The sequence below is a fragment of the Tursiops truncatus genome, chromosome 18 (assembly GCF_011762595.2).
Source record: "Tursiops truncatus isolate mTurTru1 chromosome 18, mTurTru1.mat.Y, whole genome shotgun sequence".
Classification (NCBI taxonomy): domain Eukaryota; kingdom Metazoa; phylum Chordata; class Mammalia; order Artiodactyla; family Delphinidae; genus Tursiops; species Tursiops truncatus.
This window is the reverse complement of record NC_047051.1, coordinates 56672528-56693256: the sequence shown is the minus strand read 5'-3', so window position 1 is coordinate 56693256 and position 20729 is coordinate 56672528. Positions and strand designations below refer to the sequence as shown.

Genomic DNA, 20729 nt, shown 5'->3' with positions numbered 1-20729 from the left:
CACTAAGGTCACACACATGGCAGTAGAGGTCAATGAGGTCAGGTCAGCAGCATGCAAGTGCACAACTGGAAGGGCTAATCTCAAGCGTTTCCCTGGTAGTGAGGGATAACTGCAGGGGTCCAGGCTAGCATCTTGCACTCATGCAGCCACTGAGGCCAGGGTTGGCTGCCACGTGGATCCCAGGCTCTAGTGAGGGCGGAGAAAACAAAGCAGGGCTGGGGACCCAGGTGGCTGGCATCTGCCAACACAAATACCTGTGGGGTAAAAACTGATGAAATCTGCAAGGAGTCCGAGGCAGCTGTGGTGGTCCTTGATTTCTTCCGTGGCAATAGCTGCTGGGGTCCTCTGCAGAGTAGCTTACTGGAAACCACAGTTCCTCCTGTTATAAGGCAGCTGCTCTTCTTCCTTGTTCCTAGGTGCCTCTACTTGTCTCAGCTTTGCTGGTCTCTGGGAGGGCTGAGACCAAAGCAGGTCCTTTGAGGGTGCTCTGAAAGGTTGGAGAAGCTGGTCTCTCATCTCACTCTCCCTTTCCCAGGGAGGGGAACTATTCTAGCAGGTGAGCTCCCTTTTGGTATTGCTGGGGGTGGGGTAATGCAGGAAAAATGAGGCTGTTCTTCCTTCTTTTTGTGTGTGATTATTCTTAGTGTTTTCTTTTTCCACTATCTTGTCGAAGTCTATTACATAGACTCATGAGCTCTCCCAAAGCAATTTTTGTTCATGAATAGTTGCCTAGTAATTGATAACCATGGGGGAATGGAGGCTGGGGTCCTCTTATTTTGCTGTCTTTGTGACATCACACCCCAGCTTGACACTGTTTTATTAATCTCTTTGACATAAAATATATTTAATGACTATAGACCTAATAACTTTATTATCATGCATAGTAATTAAAAGGAGATAATAAAATCCAAATGTTATAATTTTCATGTTAATTTTTATTGTGTTACAATATGGTCCTTGAATATGTACAATCATTTATGTTTCTCTAATTTTACAAGTAGAAATAATTTTCCCAAGCATTGTATCTCAATATTTATCTGAGTTACCTAGGTACAACTATTAAAATAATAACCTGCTCTTTGTCTATGTGTTCTGCAAACTCTAATAAATTACCAAGTTTGCTTAGTTTCAGTAGTTTATCTCTGACAAACACAAACTGTTCCCAAACACTTCATTTGTAAAGTTTATTTTGAAAGGCCGCGATACTGCTGATACTTATATAACTCCTCTTTGTTTCATTCTTGCAAAACCCAGAAGGCACTAGGGAATGACTACAATGGATCACAAACATGAATATTTCAGTACTTTATAGACTCTTCCTCAGCATGTTGCAGAGTGTAAAACAAAGTTCTATTTAAACCATGTCAAGGAAAACAATAGCAAATCTAGGATTTTCCAAACTAAAGCCAACCAGTTCCAAATGTTTTTCTTAATGAAGAGTTACTATGAGAATATAATAGGATGAAGGATGATGACTAAAATGGATCTAACATTTTTTATAAACAAATAAAAGAAAATTTGGGGTCATTCTGGCAACTTCAGAAAAGGGAAGCTCATAAGACCAACTGAAGGGTTGGGGGAAAATTGGGCTGTATTTTCACAGTCACTCTCATACATGCACATGTTCATATCTGTTATGTTTGCTAATGGATTCTAGATTTGACACTTGATGGGTATTTAAGACATGTTAATATTTGTTTTCTTAAAGATTAAAATGATAAAAAATAAATGATAGTGAGGCTTAATATAAGATTTTTGAGAAACATGACAGCTCACTTGTTCTTCTCCTGTTTCTTTTTCTTGTTGGAGACCAAGCAAGAAATAGGTTGCAGTAAAATCATGGCAAACTCTATTATAGTTAAAATGAGATGGACAAAAAATTAATAATTCTTTACAAAGAACACCTAAAGATATTAGCAAATCACTTGAGAAAGCTATTCTAAAGAGCATATTCTTAAGATAAACCTAATAATCATATTTAAGAACATGGAAAAATTTAAGTATAAATTAAAACACCTTAAATAACAGAATAAAGATCACACAAGAGGAAATGCCCAGACTGCAGTGATGGTTCAACATTGAATAACTTTACCTAAAATAACATGGAATTTCCTTTTTTGAAGATGTTCCGACTAGGTTATTTACCAGTCCTAGAAAGGAGTAAGTGGCTGCATATTAACATCGTCTCTTAGCCATAGGTCTACAGAGCATCTTGTTGATAAATGAACGGAAAGTCTTGCTAATAAATTAATTATTTGTTATCAGCAAAACAACAAAAGTGCATATGTGTGTGTGAGAGAGAGAGAGACCTCTGTTTCTTTTGTGTTCTAGATAGTTGCAACAGATTGTAGCTTTCACATAAACAGCCCAACAAGCCAGACCTGCTTAAATATCCTAGCTTCCCTGAAATCATCAGAGAACTAATATGCAAAAAAAATAATAATAATAAGTGAAATACTTTATGGAAAGTGATCCACATTTAATAAGAGAGTAGAGACTTATGGCTCTTCTCATTATTGATAGAGCATTGAAAATAGGAAAATCTACTGTAGATGGAGGTAAGAGGGAGATGACAAAATTCTGAGAGAAATCCCTCTTACACAAATCCTTCAAAAAGATCTCTCTAGGCACAGAAAGGATAGTCAAGACTAAAGAGAAAGAAGAATTTCACATTGAACAGAAAGCTGACAGTAGGGTATAGAGCATAAAGAGAATTACAGTGCCAAAAATCGAGCCTCAGCTGTAAAGCACAGAAAGATCTATAGAATCTCATCTTTCCTCATATCTCCCAAAGAAGGAAAAGGTCTGACCTTATGGTTAAAAATATTTGAACCTGGGCTTTCCTGGTGGCGCAGTGGTTGAGAGTCCGCCTGCCGATGCAGGGGATGCAGGTTCGTGCCCCGGTCCGGGAAGATCCCACATGCTGCCAAGAGGCTGGGCCTGTTAGCCATGGCTACTGGGCCTGCGAGTCCGGAGCCTGTGCTCCGCAACGGGAGAGGCCACAACAGTGAGAGGCCCGTGTACCGCCAAAAAAAAAAAAAAAAAAAAAAAAAATTGAACCTATTAGTAAACTGAATCAAATTAAACATTCAAAAAATCCAGATCTTGCTCATCTACTGATCAGATTGATTCAGGTCCCCACTCAGTCTGGCTCAAGAAAGGGTATGTCATTTTAATAGATTAACAATATTACACTAGTATCACAATACACAGGAATAAATAAGAACATATGACACATGGTCATAAAAGAAACTATCAGCAGAAGCAGAAACTAGATTTCCCTGCTACTGATGTTTTCTGAACGTGGCTCTAAAGTAATTATAATAAAAATGCCCAAGTACATACTTAAAATTGTGAGCAATGTGTATTATGTTACGGGGAAATTATCAGAGACAAAGAAACCAATAAAAAGAATAAAATGGAAAAAAATGTTAAATTAAAATACATCATAAATAAAGAAGTCACTGATGAATTCTAAAAATTAATGTACTGAACAGTGGAAAAAATGAACTTGAATTAATAATAACAAAAAAAGTCTGTACTGAAAAACAGTTTTTAAAAAAAGGCTAAAAAAGAAAAAGAAAGAATTGGAGATCTATGGTAGAACATGATATGGCCTAGTGCACAACCGGCTTGCCAAAAAGGAAAAAGAGAGTGAAAATGCGGCAGAAGAAATAAAGACATACCAGCTGAGAGCCTTCAAAATGGATGAAAGACAACCACTACAAATTTAAGAAGCTCAGGAAACTCAAGCAGGATAAATACAAGCATTGCCCCTATGATGGTTCATTTTATGTGTCAACTTGACTAGGTTAAGGGATAACCAGATAACTAGTAAAATATTATTTCTGAGTGTGTCTTTGGGAGTGTTTCCAGAACAGATCAGCATTTGAATCGGTAGGCTGAGTAAAGGAAATTTTCTTCACCAATGCAAGTGGGCTTCATCCAATACATCGAGGGCCTGAAGAGAACAAAAAGGTGGAGGAAGGGAAAATTTGCTCTCTGCTTGAGCTAGGACACCCGTCTTTTCCTGCCCTTGGACATCAAGGTTCTGTCGCCCTGGTTCTGGAGCCTTAGGATTCAGACAGGTACTGACACCATTGGCCATTCTGGTTCTCAGTCCTTTAGATTTGGAATAAGAGCTACAGCACTGGCTTTCCTGGGTCTCCAGCTTGCAGTTGGCAGACTGTGGGACTTCCCAGCCTCCATAATCACATATGCAAATCACTCACGATAAATCTCTTCCTATATATCTGTTTCTATATCTCTATCTCTGTCTATATACATCTATCATCTATCTATCTATCAACTATCTATCTATCTATCTATCTATCTATTTGTCTATCTATCATCTATCTCCCATTTGTTCTGTTTATCTGGAAATTCTATAAGTAAATCCCCTAAAGGTGAGGAATTAGAAATGTGGATGAGAGAGACACAGCTAATCTATTAATATTTCTATTCTTTCACAGACATGCTATGCTAATGCATTTAGATATCTGCTCAGCTGAGTCTTGTTGAATTAATACAAAGATTTGTTTGTTTGATTGATAGTTGCTTTTTCCTGAATACTGGAATAATTCTTTCTTCAGAATGAGCAAACATGCATCAATTTGTTGCATCTGGTTTTCTTGGAAATTAAGATTTGAAGGGCCTATATGTAAAGTGGTTGCACTATTATAAACTTTACCTTATGTTTCAAACAACAATGTTGCATTAAGGTATTTATGAATAGCATAATTTATGTTCTTTCAAAATGACCCAAAATCGTAAATGTGTTATTGGACTGCACAACCAATGTACTATACACTTCTAAGTACAAGAGTTGATCCTTTTCTTACTAATCTACAAATTGGATATGTTTCTTGTACTTTAATGGAGGCTCAAAAAAAATGTCTTCATTGTACTATGAAATCAGAGAAAACAGGAAATTCATTTGATGATTATTTTATCCTATAGCCTAATCACAAGTGACAAATAGTTGCCCAATAATAGAAGGAATGGCTTGGGCAAAAAATGTTGAGAAATATCTTTGTACACTGTCCTCCATCATAGCAAGAATTTTTAGATTATTTCAATTCTGAATAAACGTAACTTATTTGAATCATATTCTCTTTCAAGTACTTTTCAAGTCAGATCATAATATTCTAGATTTGAGGTCAGTTTAGATAGCCACAGCCTGAACTGTAAAAATATATGTCATATGTCAGATCTGTGTGTTTTCAATTTCAAGTTGTATTTTTTCCTCTTTTATTGACCAATCTTTCTATAAGAAAATATCAGAATATTATAAATTTACTAGAGGTAAGATGTGACTCATTTATTATAATCATTTAAAATACGCACATATATTGTTTTACATAATACTCATTTGCATATATTTTATTTACTATAGATTTCTCCATACTTAGTACAAAAAAGAGATTTAAAAAAAATTTTTTTCTAGTAAAAGTCTAAAATAAAACAAAAGCTTCCAGCAAGTTCTCTTATGTTACTCTCAGTGTCTCAGATCCTGAAAATACTACTGAATTATTCCAATGAACATTTCAATGGAAATGAATTACTAACCTCTAAAGTGAAGACAGTCTGTAAAGGATATAAAATGAAAAAGGGACATTACCAGCTTTGAAGTGAGCAGTTTCAGACAGCCCTATAGTGGTATTAGTAATTCTAGTGTCACTGTAAAAGAAAATGTCAGTGCAGTGATATTGCTGTTTTTTTTTAAAGACAGTGAGGACTGCAGTATTTCATCTGAAGCACATCTCTCTGAAACTCAGGTTTAAAATAGAGGGTCGTAGATACTATTGGGTACTTAGGGTGTTAAAGACATTTTTTGTATTTTATACTTGCGTTTAGAAGGAACAATCCACTTACTATTTTGCAAATAAATAGCCAGTAAAAGAAAGCAACTATTTTGTTGCTTAGCCAACACATATATTCTTCATTGTCTATGATGCAACTTCTCATAGCCTCTTGGTTGCTTTTACTGAAAGTTCAAAAGCAAAAGGAAAGACATTAGACTGAAAAAATTAAAAAGTGTACTGAAAGTTGATCGTAATACTTGACTTTTTTATTATTCTGCCAAAAATCTAAAAAGGTTTAGCAGTCCTTTCAGGAAACAATCTTAATGCGGAATGTATCCGTCCCTTTTATCTATGAAAATATACTACACATTATGGATATCCTAAGTTGCTGGAGGTTATAAAAAGCAATATGCAAGATAAAGTAAAACTGAACTTTATTCACACTTCAATTTTGTTTTCTACCTTTTTAATGGTATCTATAACTTCCTCTTTTTTTTTTTTAAAGGTTTTCTTCTAAGAAGACAAACAGCCTAACAAGAATGCCTCAAAGGCTTTTTGTTTTAGAGATTATAAAGTTGAACGTGAAGTAAAGATTAAGAGCTTGTTTTACAATGTTTAACATGATTTGGGTTAAGAAATCTTGAAGATACCACTCTAACTCATCTAGAAATAATAGCAATGGGAAAAGAACGGCTGTATGTTTTTGTGATCTAGATGTAATTAAACACATGATAGGTTATAATGTACCTGAGGGGCCAGGTTTATAGAAGTTGCTGGTGAGGAATTAATAAAAAAAAAGCAGTATAGAATAATAAAATGACTCCTGGCTTTTGTGACAACGAGCACAAGGAGAAAAACAAACAAAGAGTAGCTTATAGGATTGTAAGTAACTTTTCTTCCAAAAAAATTGTGAAATCAATGTAAATGTATTCTAGTGAGTAGTTCATCTACATTTTAACTATATTAATTAAGCAATCACATAAATATAGTTCAGAAAAAGATTATACTTTCGGCTTTTTTTTAGGAAAACAAAAGCAACATAGGACTTTTTAGAATTTATTTTCAAAATATTTTGTAGAAAGTTTTTAAGTTATTATTATGTTACTGTATAAAGGAAACTATTTTAAATAGACTACTTCTACTGATCCTAGTTTTATTTTCCCTGGAATGAGTATAGTATTTTTCTTGCATAATGGTAAAATAAGATCAATTAAAATAAAATAATCTATATCCCAGAGTTTGAGAAGTGAGTGCGTGCATGCTTGTAAAATTTGATAATTCTTTTTCATTTTGAATGAGACAGTCTCCATATATCTTCTAACCAATTATTACTTGTATGAGCTTGTATGAGCATGCACACACACATCATTGTATATTTCTATATGCAGTTTTACAAGAATATGGTAACTTATTTTAAAAGTTTTAGATTTCCTCTTATATTTTAAAAAATCTGCATTTTGACTATTAAAACTTGGATTACCTAGAACAAAAAATAATAATCAAGTCAAGTATTTGAAAAATTTGTTGTTTGCCTTACGCAATTCACTTGTGTGTGTATCTGTGTGTGTGTGTGTGTGTGTGTGTGTGTGTGTGTGTATAGATGCATAGAGTAGCAGGGGATTATAGAATAGTAAGGTCCACAAAGATTCAGTGGACTCTGCTTACAGTGGATTAAGGATTTAGATAAAGTTTGAAGGCAAGCCCTTAATCTTCAGAGTATTCCAATGACATCTAATCAATTCCTCATATGATCCTCCTTACTCAGGTCTACCCTGAGAGCCTTCATACACACTATGATGCCAATAGATGATATCAACTCAAACTCCAATTTTCCTTACAGAAAGTTAAATTTTAACTACCATCAAAGCTATATCCTAAATGGATGCCACAACATATAAGCTCTGTGTGTGTGTGTGTGTGTGGGGTGTCTCAGGGTCTCCCTTATCCCCAGAATCATTCTGATAAGAAAATCAACTTTTCCCTCTCTCTTAATTGTTTTTCCCAGTCATAACTGGATGTACAGAATACTCTTCTGATCTCTTCTGATACACTCACATGATTATTTAAGATACCACTTGCCCTACCTTGCTCAGAAAAAATGCAATGTCTGATCCTGTGACCAAATAATATCTAAAACTTATTATTGATCCCCAGTATTATGTGCAGAGATTCTTAGAAACAGTTTAAACACTAGTGATCTCCTTTAGGATAAGGTATGAATAAGAGAAAATTATTTAGGAGGAAAAAGATGATAAATCTTCCCTTAAGATTTATCATATGCAAAAAGTCATATAGTAAGTATCCTATTTCATTCATCTCATCTCATCTCATTCATTCATTCAGTAGTACTTTTATTCAACAAATGAGTATTAAGTACTGTGTGCCAGGAATTTAAGTTACTTAGGGTCTTACATGGTGTGCCTTGCTTAGAAAAGTCCTTACCCATTTTAAGATTTCAAGATTATAAAATTATTATGGATGAATACATTTCTAATTGGCTTTGATTTTATATTTTTAACCCATCTGAATATTACTAAGTATATGATATGAGGCAGAAATATAACATCGTTATTTTTATTTTTTAATTTAGGGTTTTAATTTTTGTCTGTTTGATTTTTATTTTGGTATAATGGATTAGACAGTTTTTCCTAAGTGTTAAGTGGCCTGTCATTTCTCCATTAATAAGAAATATGATATTTATTAAACACTAAAAATGATACAGTGTTATGGTTATGGGCTCAAATTTTGAAGCCAGGTTTCCTAGGTTCAAATTTTGGTAATATTTATGTCAGTTTGTTCAGGTTGTTTAAACTCTCTGTGCTTCCAATTCCTTATTTTAAAAAATGATAAAAATAGCTCTTGCTATTTAGTTTTATTTATGTAGTTTACTTAATATATAAAAATATACAGAGCAGAATCTAATATAAAAAGGAACCAATTAGCTATTTTTATTCCTGGATTCACAAATATTCCTGGTTACTTTTACTGGGTTCTTGATTCTATATATGTTATCTACTTGACAGTCTTGTGTTCAACCCCTGAATATACGTTCATATCAGTAGGCTTAGCTCTCCTCTTCCTCCACTTCCTCCTTCTTTTATGGGGGGGGGGATTTGGGGACAAATTTGTTTGCTATTTAGCATATTTCCACCCCCGGTAAAACATTATTATCAACTCAACTACTTTAGCTTTACATCAAAATTATGTACTAATTTTGGATAGAACTCACATTTGAGAAATGTATTAGTTTCAGGAGCATAATATGCTTCTAATTAATCCAGGCATGATTTTCTGTCTTTTAATAAAGTTTTGCTCATTGATTTTAACAAATATTGCACAATTATTTTACTAAGTTTAGTGTTAGGCATTTGATAATTTTATTTTCACTTCAAATGAGATAATTTCCCATATATTTTCAAACTAATTATTACAAGCATATTAGAAATCCAATGTTTTTGCTTATCTATATTTAAACACGTTACACCCTCTCTTTAGATTTACAGGTGTCCATGCTGATATCTTATATCTGTGAATAGAATGTTTCCTCTGAGTACTTTAGATAATTCAATATGTGCTAAAGCATGCTCGGACTTTGGGTAGGGTTTCATTTATGCGTATCATTTCCTCCTTTTTCCAGTACAATAGCTATTTTTTCCAGCTTTCTTTAATTTAGCTATGATTCCCTGTTTCCATATTTGCCTACTTAGAAATAAAGAGAATTGCATACCAGTGCTTCCTAATCATTTTAAATGGGATGGACGATTCACATGTGTTGACACATGACACATAGCCTGTGACGCTCCAGGGAACTGATTACAGAGACACGGTGTGGCAGTTTCCAAAGAAATAGTACTGGTGAAATGAATGGACTTAGACAATTTCAGAAGAAAGTGTTAAATTACATAAATTTAAACCTCTGTGAAAGCTGCATATTTTTATTGATATAAGTAAATGTATCTATACAATGGAAACTCATTCATAATAATCAGGAATAAATTGTCATCAACACAGAATTTGCAACTTCACCTGTTTTATGAGATTTTTCTTTTTCCTTTCAATACCATAAGATTAAACTGTAAGATTCTTGTAGAATTACTGAAGGCCTAAACACTAAAAATTGCAACTTATGAAGGTGTAAAAATAATGAGAAATATAAAAACAACTGAAGTCCTTATATTAACCACTTCTGCTTTATGTGTGCATTTAGTTTTATACTTACAGTGTACATATATTTGGTTTTACTAGCCTTTTTAAAGTATGTATAACACTTAAGAGAATTGAATTCATTTGCTTCCAAATTTTAATTAAAGAGATAGACCATTTTGCTAAATAATTTTGTAATCAATTCATATATGTTTGGAAAATATTAGTTCATTTAATCAATAATTTCTCATTAATAAATAATGCATTTTAAATTTAGAAAGATGTAAATCATTTTACATTTAAATAAATGTTAATCATTTGAAAATCATATCTGATTAATTCAAAGCAAAGCCGAAATAGTTATGAGTGCTTTTCTTTTTATATGAGTTGTCTCTACATTAACTAACCTACTGACATCTCAAAAATATTTAATATTAATATTTTAGAACTGCTGGTGGCTCATAAAGACCAGAAGTAATTTTTATATCACATTTCTTCTGACAAGTACAAGCTGTAGATGAATATCAATCCCCTTTTTTCAATATATTTTCTAGATAGTGTGTTTAATAGCAAAATCATGCCATAGAATTTACCATGATTAAAATCCACTAGACTAATCTCCTTAAGATTAACTCTCATAATAGAGAGTCAATGAATTGTGAATGCATGCAGGAAAGCAACTATTGCTGTTTTCTGCTTCATATAAGCTAGAAATTAATACTAGATTTTCTAGTGCCCAAACATCCTATGTTTTTAAATTAAATACATGAAGAAATTATGTGCCTTAATTATATCAAGAAGAAGAACTGGAAAGCAATATACTAGACATGTGAAATTGTTTTTTTTTAAATTTTTTTTAAGGAGAGAAATAAACTTCCCCCTCAACATTACAAAATATCTGAACACAAAGTCCTGAAGAACTTTCTTATTAAAGGGCTAGTCCAGTAAACTGAGAAAGCACAATATAATTAAAACAAAAACTAAGAGAGTACAGTGTCTTAGTATACTAAGACACTTAGTATACTAAGATGTATAGGGACCACAAATATTCACAGTGAACATCTTCTATAACTTACTTAGTCTCCCCCATGACTACTTTTTTGGTCCCCCTAGTTGAATAAGGTGCATAAAACATCTTAATATATGAATGAATTATCAAAGTCTTTCAGTTGGGTAAACATTAAGGTTTTTTTGTTCTGTTTTTGTATTAAGACTGGTGGTCATTCTCTGCTCTCAGCCCCCAGTAGCTCTTGCCAGAACTGTAGAACCTTCTAAGTCACTTCAACTTTCTCCTTCAGCCACTAGATAAATTACAGTCCTCAAGGTATCTATAATGCGGTCATCTCACCTCTTGCCACTCAGGTGAAGATCCCAAATTACCAAGCTTTTGAAAAATCAGAGTTCAGAGAAAGTAAAATATCTCCAGCAAGGACCTCAATAGATGCTATTGTCAGGGGAGGGCTATGAAGGTATAACCAAGCCAGAAAATTGTCAGGTTCAGCATGGCCAGCTTGGTAAACAGCAGCCCCAAGGGGCCAGAGATCAGCACAGAGATAAACGCTGCATGTGAAATACAGCTCTGAGAGCCTTAGAGTTGTTTCATGACAAGGACCTCATTCTGCTGAAGGTTAATTTTTTCATTATTGGAATTTACAGGACTTAGAGTGGGTCAGTAAGAAATCTGATGTTTAGGAATGTTCCCTCTTTTAAAACGTGTAGGACTGGATTAGATCTGCCAAAAATACAGATTTGATTTTTAAATTTTGTATTTTTTACCAATGATAATCCTGTGAAATATTTGGTTCAGTGAAATATATGTGTATTAGAGAACAAAAATTCTGAGCACACCACATATGAGGTATGTCAAACTTAACATCTAAACATGGTCAAATAGAAGCCTGATTCTAATTGTAACATGCACTCCTTCACTGAGCTAGGCATTCTCTATGGCAGAAACAAATGACTGGAAACTTAAAGTCTTCTTTAGTATATTTCAGGGCTGTACCACTGGTAAAAAAAATGTTCAAAATATTTGTTTTTCCTTTTTTTGGAAAGGGGAGGGGTAGGCAGGAAATGATATCTTACCCCATCAAATTTTTTTGTTTGCTTTTTTAATATCTCTAATTGTGCTAACAGAAAATAAGTGTTCTATAACAATACTTAAAAATCTAGTAAGTATTACCACATGTCAGGTTCTGTATTATGACCTAGAGTTAGTCCACTTAAAGCCAATTAAACATTCACAACAATTCAAAAGACAGGTATTATATTATCCCAATTTATAGATAAGGCAACTGAGGCAGAGTGACTAGTATTTCAAGGTTACGTAAGTATTGCCTGCAGAGTCAGGAATCAGAGGTTATTCCTGGCCCTTACCTATGACTTTATAGTTCCTCTTTAACCATTGTATAATACTGCCTTGTATCTGTAGAGCACTAAGTACCTTAGAATTTATTCTGATGTCTATAACCTACTTTGTTCTTTATCAGAGAGTACATATACATTTTTTCTTTTCTTGCCAGAGTTCACATGTTTGAGGTCACTGGAAGTGCTCCAAACATTATTATCTGTAAAATGCTGAAAAGTATGTTTCTAGTAGTAAGAGAAGTTGCAGCTCTTGAATAGTCTCATATTGTTCTTCTGTGCAATTTTTTCATGTCTTAATGTTGCCACAATATTTGCAATTGATGCTGCTTGAGACCCAGGAGTAACCTGAGACATGAGCATTATAACTAGGTTCAGACCTAAATTCTCATTGTCCTGTTTATTCCATCTGCCAAAATCATCTCCTACTGTTTCTTCCTCACTCATATTTCTGGGCTTCACTCAGCATCTCCTTCTATGAGCCCTCTGAATCACAGAATACGAGAAACTAAACCATACTCCCTTGCTGCTAGGATTCTGGGTATGAGATGCACTGAAAGGAGATTTGGATGATTAAGTAACACAGAGGCCATGTTCTTACTGCCATTTTGGTGACTGAATGAGGTTGAGACATTCATGTTGGGAAGAAGCTGAGACATCCCGTCTCTGCTGTCCTAAATCTGCTCGCAGATGCTGTTAACTGTGGTGTAACAGAACCAGAAGCACAACCAGAAGCACAACTGCAATACTTTCTCTTTAACCCAGTACTTCAGTTGTGACCCCTGATTTCCCCTTTCAGTCACTGAAACCATTTTTAAGCTTCTCCTTTCATATATTAAATCCTTTCTGCTTTAAATATCTAATGGTTTTTGTTTTCTGCACAGAATTCAGACTTTCAGATAGTCTGTCCCCATAATCTCCTAAATACTTGCTCACACCTTCTGAAGAGGCATCACAATTGACAGTTAACACCCAATGTCTCCCTCATGTCAGTGGTCATGTTTCAATAGGTGGTTTTCAATCACTATTTGCAACTGCCTCTGTGTTCATGAATATACTTTTCCATAGCGTTTACCTAGAAGAGCACTGAAAACTTTTCACATTCACCTAATTTCACAGTCTTCTCCCTTCTCTAATTGTAGTCATGCTAACTAGATATTCATAACACCTATGTATCTTCAACGTGTTTTCTTCCTCATTACAATTGTCTTTTGTTAATGCCAACAGAACATAAACCTTCAAGATGAGCAAATGTAATAGCTTTAAAGCTATGATGAATTATGGATTTAACAGTTTGCCTGGTTCCCTTACTTAAATTTCCCACTGCTTTCTAAAGTAATACAAATCTACATGTGTCAATATCTTCTGCTTTTCTATTCTATTACTATCAATCTAATTGAAGGTTTTATTAACTTTAGATTGAAATATTGCCTGAATCTCTAGCCTTTCTCCTTGTTTTCAACCTCTCCACTACAAAATTGCTAGAATCTACATGTTCTGAAAAACTCCACGGTTCTGAAAAACTTCTTTAAGGCATGCCATAGTGGGACCCAACTCACATTGCCAGCAACACTTCTAGCCATCTCCATTTACCCCAATCATATCTAATTTTATTTTTCTATATTGATGCTATACTTGCAATATCTCACAAATATATAATCATGTGCATTCCTCCATGGAAAAAGTAATCTATATAATAAACATATATTAAAATTATCTTAGACATTTACCATCCATATTTTCCTGTGCTATAACTCCTTTGTGGTATTTCTTTCTCTCCTATTTGATTACTGATTTTCTAGGGTTCTTTAGGCTCATACAGAGCACAAAAGCTTCTGCAATATTTCTAAATTCCAACTAAAATGTACTAGAGGTTAATCCCTTCTAATGTTTTATGTCACCTTGCCTCAATTATCTTTGTACAAATTGCCCTATTAAATTCTAACGTGTCTCAGTAGATGAAACACGTTAAATTCATTTTTTAAATTTTTTAAAATTTAATTTAATTTTATTTTTTATTATTATTTTATTTATTTATTTATTTTTTGCGGTATGCAGGCCTCTCACTGCTGTGGCATCTCCCATTGCAGAGCAAAGGCTCCGGATGCGTAGGTTCAGTGGCCATGGCTCACAGGCCCAGCCGCTCTGCGGGATGTGGGATCTTCCCAGACCAGGGCATGAACCCGTGTCCCCTGCATTGGCAGGCGGACTCTCAACCACTGCGCCACCAGGGAAGCCCAACGGGTCTTGTTTTTGTATCCATTCAGCCAGTCAATGTCTTTTGGTTGGAGCATTTAATCCATTTATATTTAAGGTAATTATTGATATGTATGTTTCTATTACCACTTTCTTAATTGTTTTGGGTTTGTTATTGTAGGTCTTTTCCTTCTCTTGTGTTTCCTGCCTAGAGAAGTTCCTTTAGCATTTGTCGTAAAGCTGTTTTGGTGATGCTGAATTCTCTTAGCTTTTGCTTCTCTGTAAAGGTTTTAATTTCTCCATCAAATCTGAATGAAATCCTTGCTGGGTAAAGTAATCTTGGTTGTAGGTTTTTCTCCTTTATCACTTTAAATATGTCCTGCCACTCCCTTCTGGCTTGCAGAGTTTCTGCTGAAAGATCAGCTGTTAACCTTATGGGGATTACCTGTGTGTTATTTGCTGTTTTTCCCTTGCTGCTTTTAATATTGTTTCTTTGTATTTAATTTTTGATACTCTGATTAATGTGTGTCTTGTCATGTTTCTCCTTGGATTTATCCTGTATGGGACTCTCTGTGCTTCCTGGACTTGATTAACTCTTTCCTTTCCCATATTAAGTAAATTTTCAACTATAATCTCTTCAAATATTTTCTCAGTCCCTTTCTTTTTTTCTTCTTCTTCTGGGAAGAAGAATTCTTTAATTCGAACATTGGTGCATTTAATGTTGTCCCAGAGGTCTCTGAGACTGTCTTCAATTCTATTCATTCTTTTTCCTTTATTCTTCCCTGCAGTAGTTATTTCCACTATTTTATCTTCCAGGTCACTTATCCGTTCTTCTGCCTCAGTTATTCTCCTATTGATACCTTCTAGAGAATTTTTAATTTCATTTATTGTGTTGTTCATCACTGTTTCTTTGCTCTTTATTCCTTCTAGGTCCTTGTTAAACATTTCTTGTATTTTCTCCATTCTATTTCCAAGATTTTGGATCATCTTTACTATCATTATTCTGAATTCCTTTTCAGGTAGACTGCCTGTTTCCTCTTCATTTGTTAGGTCTGGTGGGTTTTTGCCTTGCTCTTTTATCTGTTGTGTGTTTCTATGTCTTCTCATTTTGCTTAACTTACTGTGTTTAGTGTCTCCTTTTCAGAGGCTGCAGGTTCGTAATTCCCATTGCTTTTGGTGTATGCCTCCAGTGGCTAAGGTTGGTTCAGTGGGTTGTGTAGGCTTCCTCTTGGAGGTTGACTAGTGCCTGTGTTATGGTGGATGAGGCTGGATCTTGTCTTTCTGGTAGGCAGGTCCACGTCTGGTAGTGTGTTTTGGGGTGTCTGTGACCTTATTATCATTTTAGGCATCCTCTCTGCTAATGGAATGGGTTGTGTTCCTGTCTTGCTAGTTGTATGGCATAAGGTGTCCTGCACTGTAGCTTGCTGGTCATTGTGTGGAGCTGGGTCTTGGTGTTGAGATGGAGATCTCTGGGAGATTTTTGCCATTCCATATTACGTGGTGCTGGGAGGTCTCTTGTGGACCAGTGTCCTGAAATTGGCTCTCCCGCCTCAGAAGCATAGCCCTGATGCCTGGCTGGAGCACCAAGAGCCTGTCTTCCACACAGTTCAGGATAAAAGGGAGAAAAGAAAAGAAAAGAAAGAAAGGAAGAAAAAGAAAGAACGAAAGAAAGAAAGAAAGAAAGAAAGAAAAAATAAAACGAAATAAAGTTATTAAAATAAAAAATAATTACTGAGATAAAATTTTTAAAAAGTAATTAAAGGGGCTTCCCTCGTGGTGCAGTGGTTGAGAATCTGCCTGCCAATGCAGGGGACACAGGTTCGAGACCTGGTCTGGGAAGACCCCACATGCCTCAGAGCAACTAGGCCCATGAGCCACAACTACTGAACCTGTGCGTCTGGAGCCTGTGCTCTGCAACAAGAGAGGCTGCGACAGTGAGAGGCCTGCGCACCATGATGAAGCATGGCCCCCACTCACCGCAACTAGAGAAAGCCCTCGCACAGAAATGAAGACCCAACACAGCCAAAAATAAATAAATAAGTAAATAAATAAAAATTAAAAAAAAAAAGGAGAGTCAGAACCCTAGGACAAATGGTAAAACAAAGCTATACAGACAAAATCACACACAGAAGCATACACATACACACTCACAAAAAGAGGAAAAGGGGAAAAAATAATCTATCTTGCTCCCAAGGTTCACCTCCTCAATTTGGGATGATTCGCTGTCTATTCAGGTATTCCACAGATGCAGGGTACATCAAGTGGATGGTGGAGATATAATCCGCTGCTCCTGAGGCTGCTGGGAGAGATTTCCCTTTCTCTTCTTTGTTCACACAGCTCCCGGGGTTCAGCTTTGGTTTTGGTCCCGCCAAACAGGATTGGGTTAAAGGAGCAGCTGCTTCAGGGGCTCTGGCTCCCTCAGGCCAGGGGGCAGGGAGGGGGAGGGATGCGGTGCGGGGTGAGCCTGCGGCAGCAGAGGCCTACATGACATTGCACCAGCCTGAGGCGCCAAAGGCAAATGACTCTTAATCTAGAATGTAGGAATCTTTTGAGTTCTATCTTAGTTGAAGATCTTTTCCCTCATGTAAAGAAGAAAATCGAAGATAATGTAGTTGGATGCAATTCAGGTTGCAACCCACTTCTTTGAGGATTTAAAAACAACTGTCTTACTCTTACAAATTGAAGACAACTTGTACAACTTGTTTGACAAACTGAGACTTCAAGAACAGAAAGAAAGCCTGCCTATCCTTTTTCTCAATCTTAAAACCTCCCCTTGTAGGTATTATAAAAATTCTGGGCTCAGGAAACAAAGGTCCTTCTTAGAGGAACTTTCACTCTTTCTCTGTACCTTGAGATTTAAGTCTTCTCTAGGTACTGAGAGCCATTTCCTTGAAAAACAAACTTCAGGGGATAATACTTTTCAGAAGAAAAAAGACCAACGGGAATCTATTTGGAAACTAAGCAAATGAAAAATCTTAATAGTCTTCTCCACAAATATTAGAAAAAAAGTTTAAGCCATCTGAACAGGTAACCTTTACTTATTCCACCTGCCATAAACTCAAGTTGAATACAGCTGTTCTTTTGTAACCTAGTGAGTTTTGCATTACTGGACCTGTCTCATGGCTAAAATATTAAAAGGAAAGCTGTAAGATTTCTGTTTGTGTCTGTGTGTTTATATATGTCTACATTTGTATGTTAGAGATATATATTTTTCTACCTTCAGTTGGTATTACCAAAATGAATTTATAAATAACACCACTTAATTAGCTTAAAGAAAATTAAGCATTGATTTAAATACATAACCAAAACTTAGATAACTTCTGTGTCCCTCTAAATGCTCTGCTTGATCAGAAATTCAGTATATCCATTGTGCCTATCCCCAAACACCAAGTTAACTCTAGGCTTTCTCACTGCAGACAAGGCTGACTGTGTGGCCCCAGCCAATCAGATATTTCCTGTTTTTCCTTCTTGGTCTTTATTCTTTATTCCATAAAAGCTTCCTGTCTTCTGCCCCATTTTGCAGTCTTACAAAAGGAGACTGTCCACCTCAAGAAGTGTTAAATAAAATGTTATCACCTAAGTTGTTTTATTTTTAGCAGAAATAAAAGTTCAGTCTTTTAGATTTTCTCTACCTCTTCTTTTCCAAGAAGGCATCTGTCTGTATAGGAAAAGGGTTATGTGATCGGTGACAATGGGGAGAGTGGGGCTTAAATACTTGATTAACCCAATGGATTCCCTTTGATCTTTGCAATGGATTATCTCACCTATTCTATCTCTACATGGGCTTTTAATGAGATAGTTGGCTCTCTTTGGCTTTTTTGAAGGCATCATGAAGGAATTTACTGTTGCATTCATGTGATTTTAATATAAATGTTACCTTTTCCTACAGCCCCAAGTAGAGATGGAAGCAAAAGACCCTTGCCTTTGGATTTTCATTTAAACTCTCTATTACATCCCTCCACATGACCTAGAAACTCAGAAGCAGGTCAGGACACACTTGTCTAGGACCCAACCCCTGTCCTTCCCTGTATTCTCTTTTTTAACTATCAGATTTTTTTCGGTTTTAAGTCTTTTTTCTTTTTTTTTTCCGCACCCTGTATATCCTACGTGTTCTATCGTACTTGTTTCTGGTGTAGAATTCTTCTATACCCTCTCCTGGAGCTAAGATGACATAATAAATACCACAGAAAAGTATTTACTTGACAAAAAAATGCACATCAAATCAAATTGATATTTCTTAATTAGAGCTCAGGTACAGAAAATTGAGCTAAAGTTCTTAGATGATATCACATTATCATTGAATTTTAATATTGTAACATTGTTAAAATGTGACTTGTTCCAAATCACTTTTGGCTGAAGTATCAGAACACCAAAATAGGTAAATATTTGGTAAGTATCCCCACACCCGAAATGAGAAGGTAGCTAACCTAGGCAAGATATACAATAAAGGTGTGTACACATCTGTTTTGAGACTAGAGCCATCATAAGCCTTCAGTAAAAATGCGAAGGGAGAGATAACTTCTTTGGAAAATGTTATAATTCTGTGGCATTTTCTTAATCTCCATGGAGAGGAGAAACATATGATTTTTTTTTCTAATTTGTGCTGAGATGGGCTTCAAGGAGACCACTCATAACTGATTTTGTGTCCCTTGATTTTGAGGTGATGGACATGGGCTAAGCACAAACCTAGAAATGCTTCAAGTTGAAGACTGTAAAGCCAAGTGTCTGACGACAGAGTAAGAGAAGAGGACTTCATAAAGAAAGACTAGGATTCCCACAATCTGTCAAGGCAATCTCTCCAAGGGTTGCCCATGAACCAGATGTTTGCTAAGAGGGAACTAGCAGGTCTGGAGCGATCTTAAAAGTTCTTTGCCCTCAAAAGCTTCTTGGAGGCATAAGACTGGAAGAAATCTCTCAAAAAGGAACTGTAAGAGGAAGAACTGGAAGTAGGCAGCTGGAGGAGTCAATTTTCCATGTCATAGAAAGTGTAGTAGAGCAGGACCACAAAACAAGCCACAAGTTGTACCTCAAGTTAAAGTGTCAGCTTTAAGCATCTGATAATGCCAGAGGAATTCCAGATTACTTAACACCAATGAAGTCATACCTTTCATACCACTGACCTGTCTTTACTAGGACTGATCCAGATTTGCAGGCCTCAGAAAGCAGTAGCCTGTGTGTGTGTTTGTGTGTGGATGGGTGGCAGAGTAGGTGAGGCTCTATTTAGAGATATAAAGAATGAGACCAACACCCTTTTTTCCAATTTGGGTTTCCTAAATCTGAAGTAGTCCCAACTAAATGAGAATCATTAACTTTAAATAAAATTCAAGATACTTAGTGTCTCATCTAGAGAGAGAAGAGGGATGTACACAGACCAAAGAGTCTCAGGAACTACAAAACCCCCAACAATAATCTTCTTGTTTGGCCAGTGCACAAGTCAACTTTTCTGGTACCAGAGGTGTAGGTGCTGTCTACTCCCTGGGAGAAGCAAGACGGGAAGTGCAGAGGGACAGATGCCAGCATACCCTAGCATGGCTTTTCTGTTATATGGTGTCCATCCACACCTAACACCTTTGGCTAGGGCTGCTAATTTCTGTATCTTGGAGGAATTAGTAGGCAAGCCTCTTAAGTGAAAATGGAAATGAAGCAAGAGTAATATTTAAAAGCTTTCACTCAAATTAGTCTGCTATGCTCAGGTTTTTCCACTCTAAGTTGTCTTCTCCTGGACACAAAACAAATTATGGAAATCCATGTCCCCTTAGGCGTTACTCAGGGTTTTTTTGTTACATTACAAGATCCATACTTACACATTATGTTCTTGGCTTCTCCAGAGTCAGCTTGGGAGTAGAACGCTTTCTATATACATTTCTATTGTTAAAACTCCTTTCACTTACCTCTGTTTTTAAAACTTTGTCATAAGGAAAAACACTACCCTGAGGGGTAGCTGGTCCTCAGGACCTCAAATCCCTTCTTGGATAGTAGACCATGGGCCAACCTAAAATAAATAAATAAATAAAGTTTGCTATGCACTTTCCATAGCCTGATTCATTACGTGTTTTCATGTACGTCAGCTCTAGAAGAAAAATGAAAAGAGATCTTCAGTTATACACTTGGCCATGGTGTTGGGAGGATATGGAATATACAAAGTATTTAATCTTCCATGTGTATATCACAGGTTTAGTTTCCTTCCAAATGTTTATTAGTGAGGACTGCAATTGCCAGAAT

The 20729-nt window shown here is 35.7% G+C and overlaps 1 long non-coding RNA gene across 1 annotated transcript in view; it reads right to left on the bottom strand.

Moving 5' to 3' along the window:
• Positions 1–20499, bottom strand: part of LOC141276985 (uncharacterized) — a 111911-nt gene extending 91412 nt beyond the window's left edge. The window contains exon 1 of the long non-coding RNA XR_012327475.1: positions 20399–20499. This is a non-coding gene — a long non-coding RNA (uncharacterized lncRNA). The remainder of the gene's footprint in view (positions 1–20398) is intronic.
• Between the last annotated feature and the right edge of the window lie 230 nt (positions 20500–20729).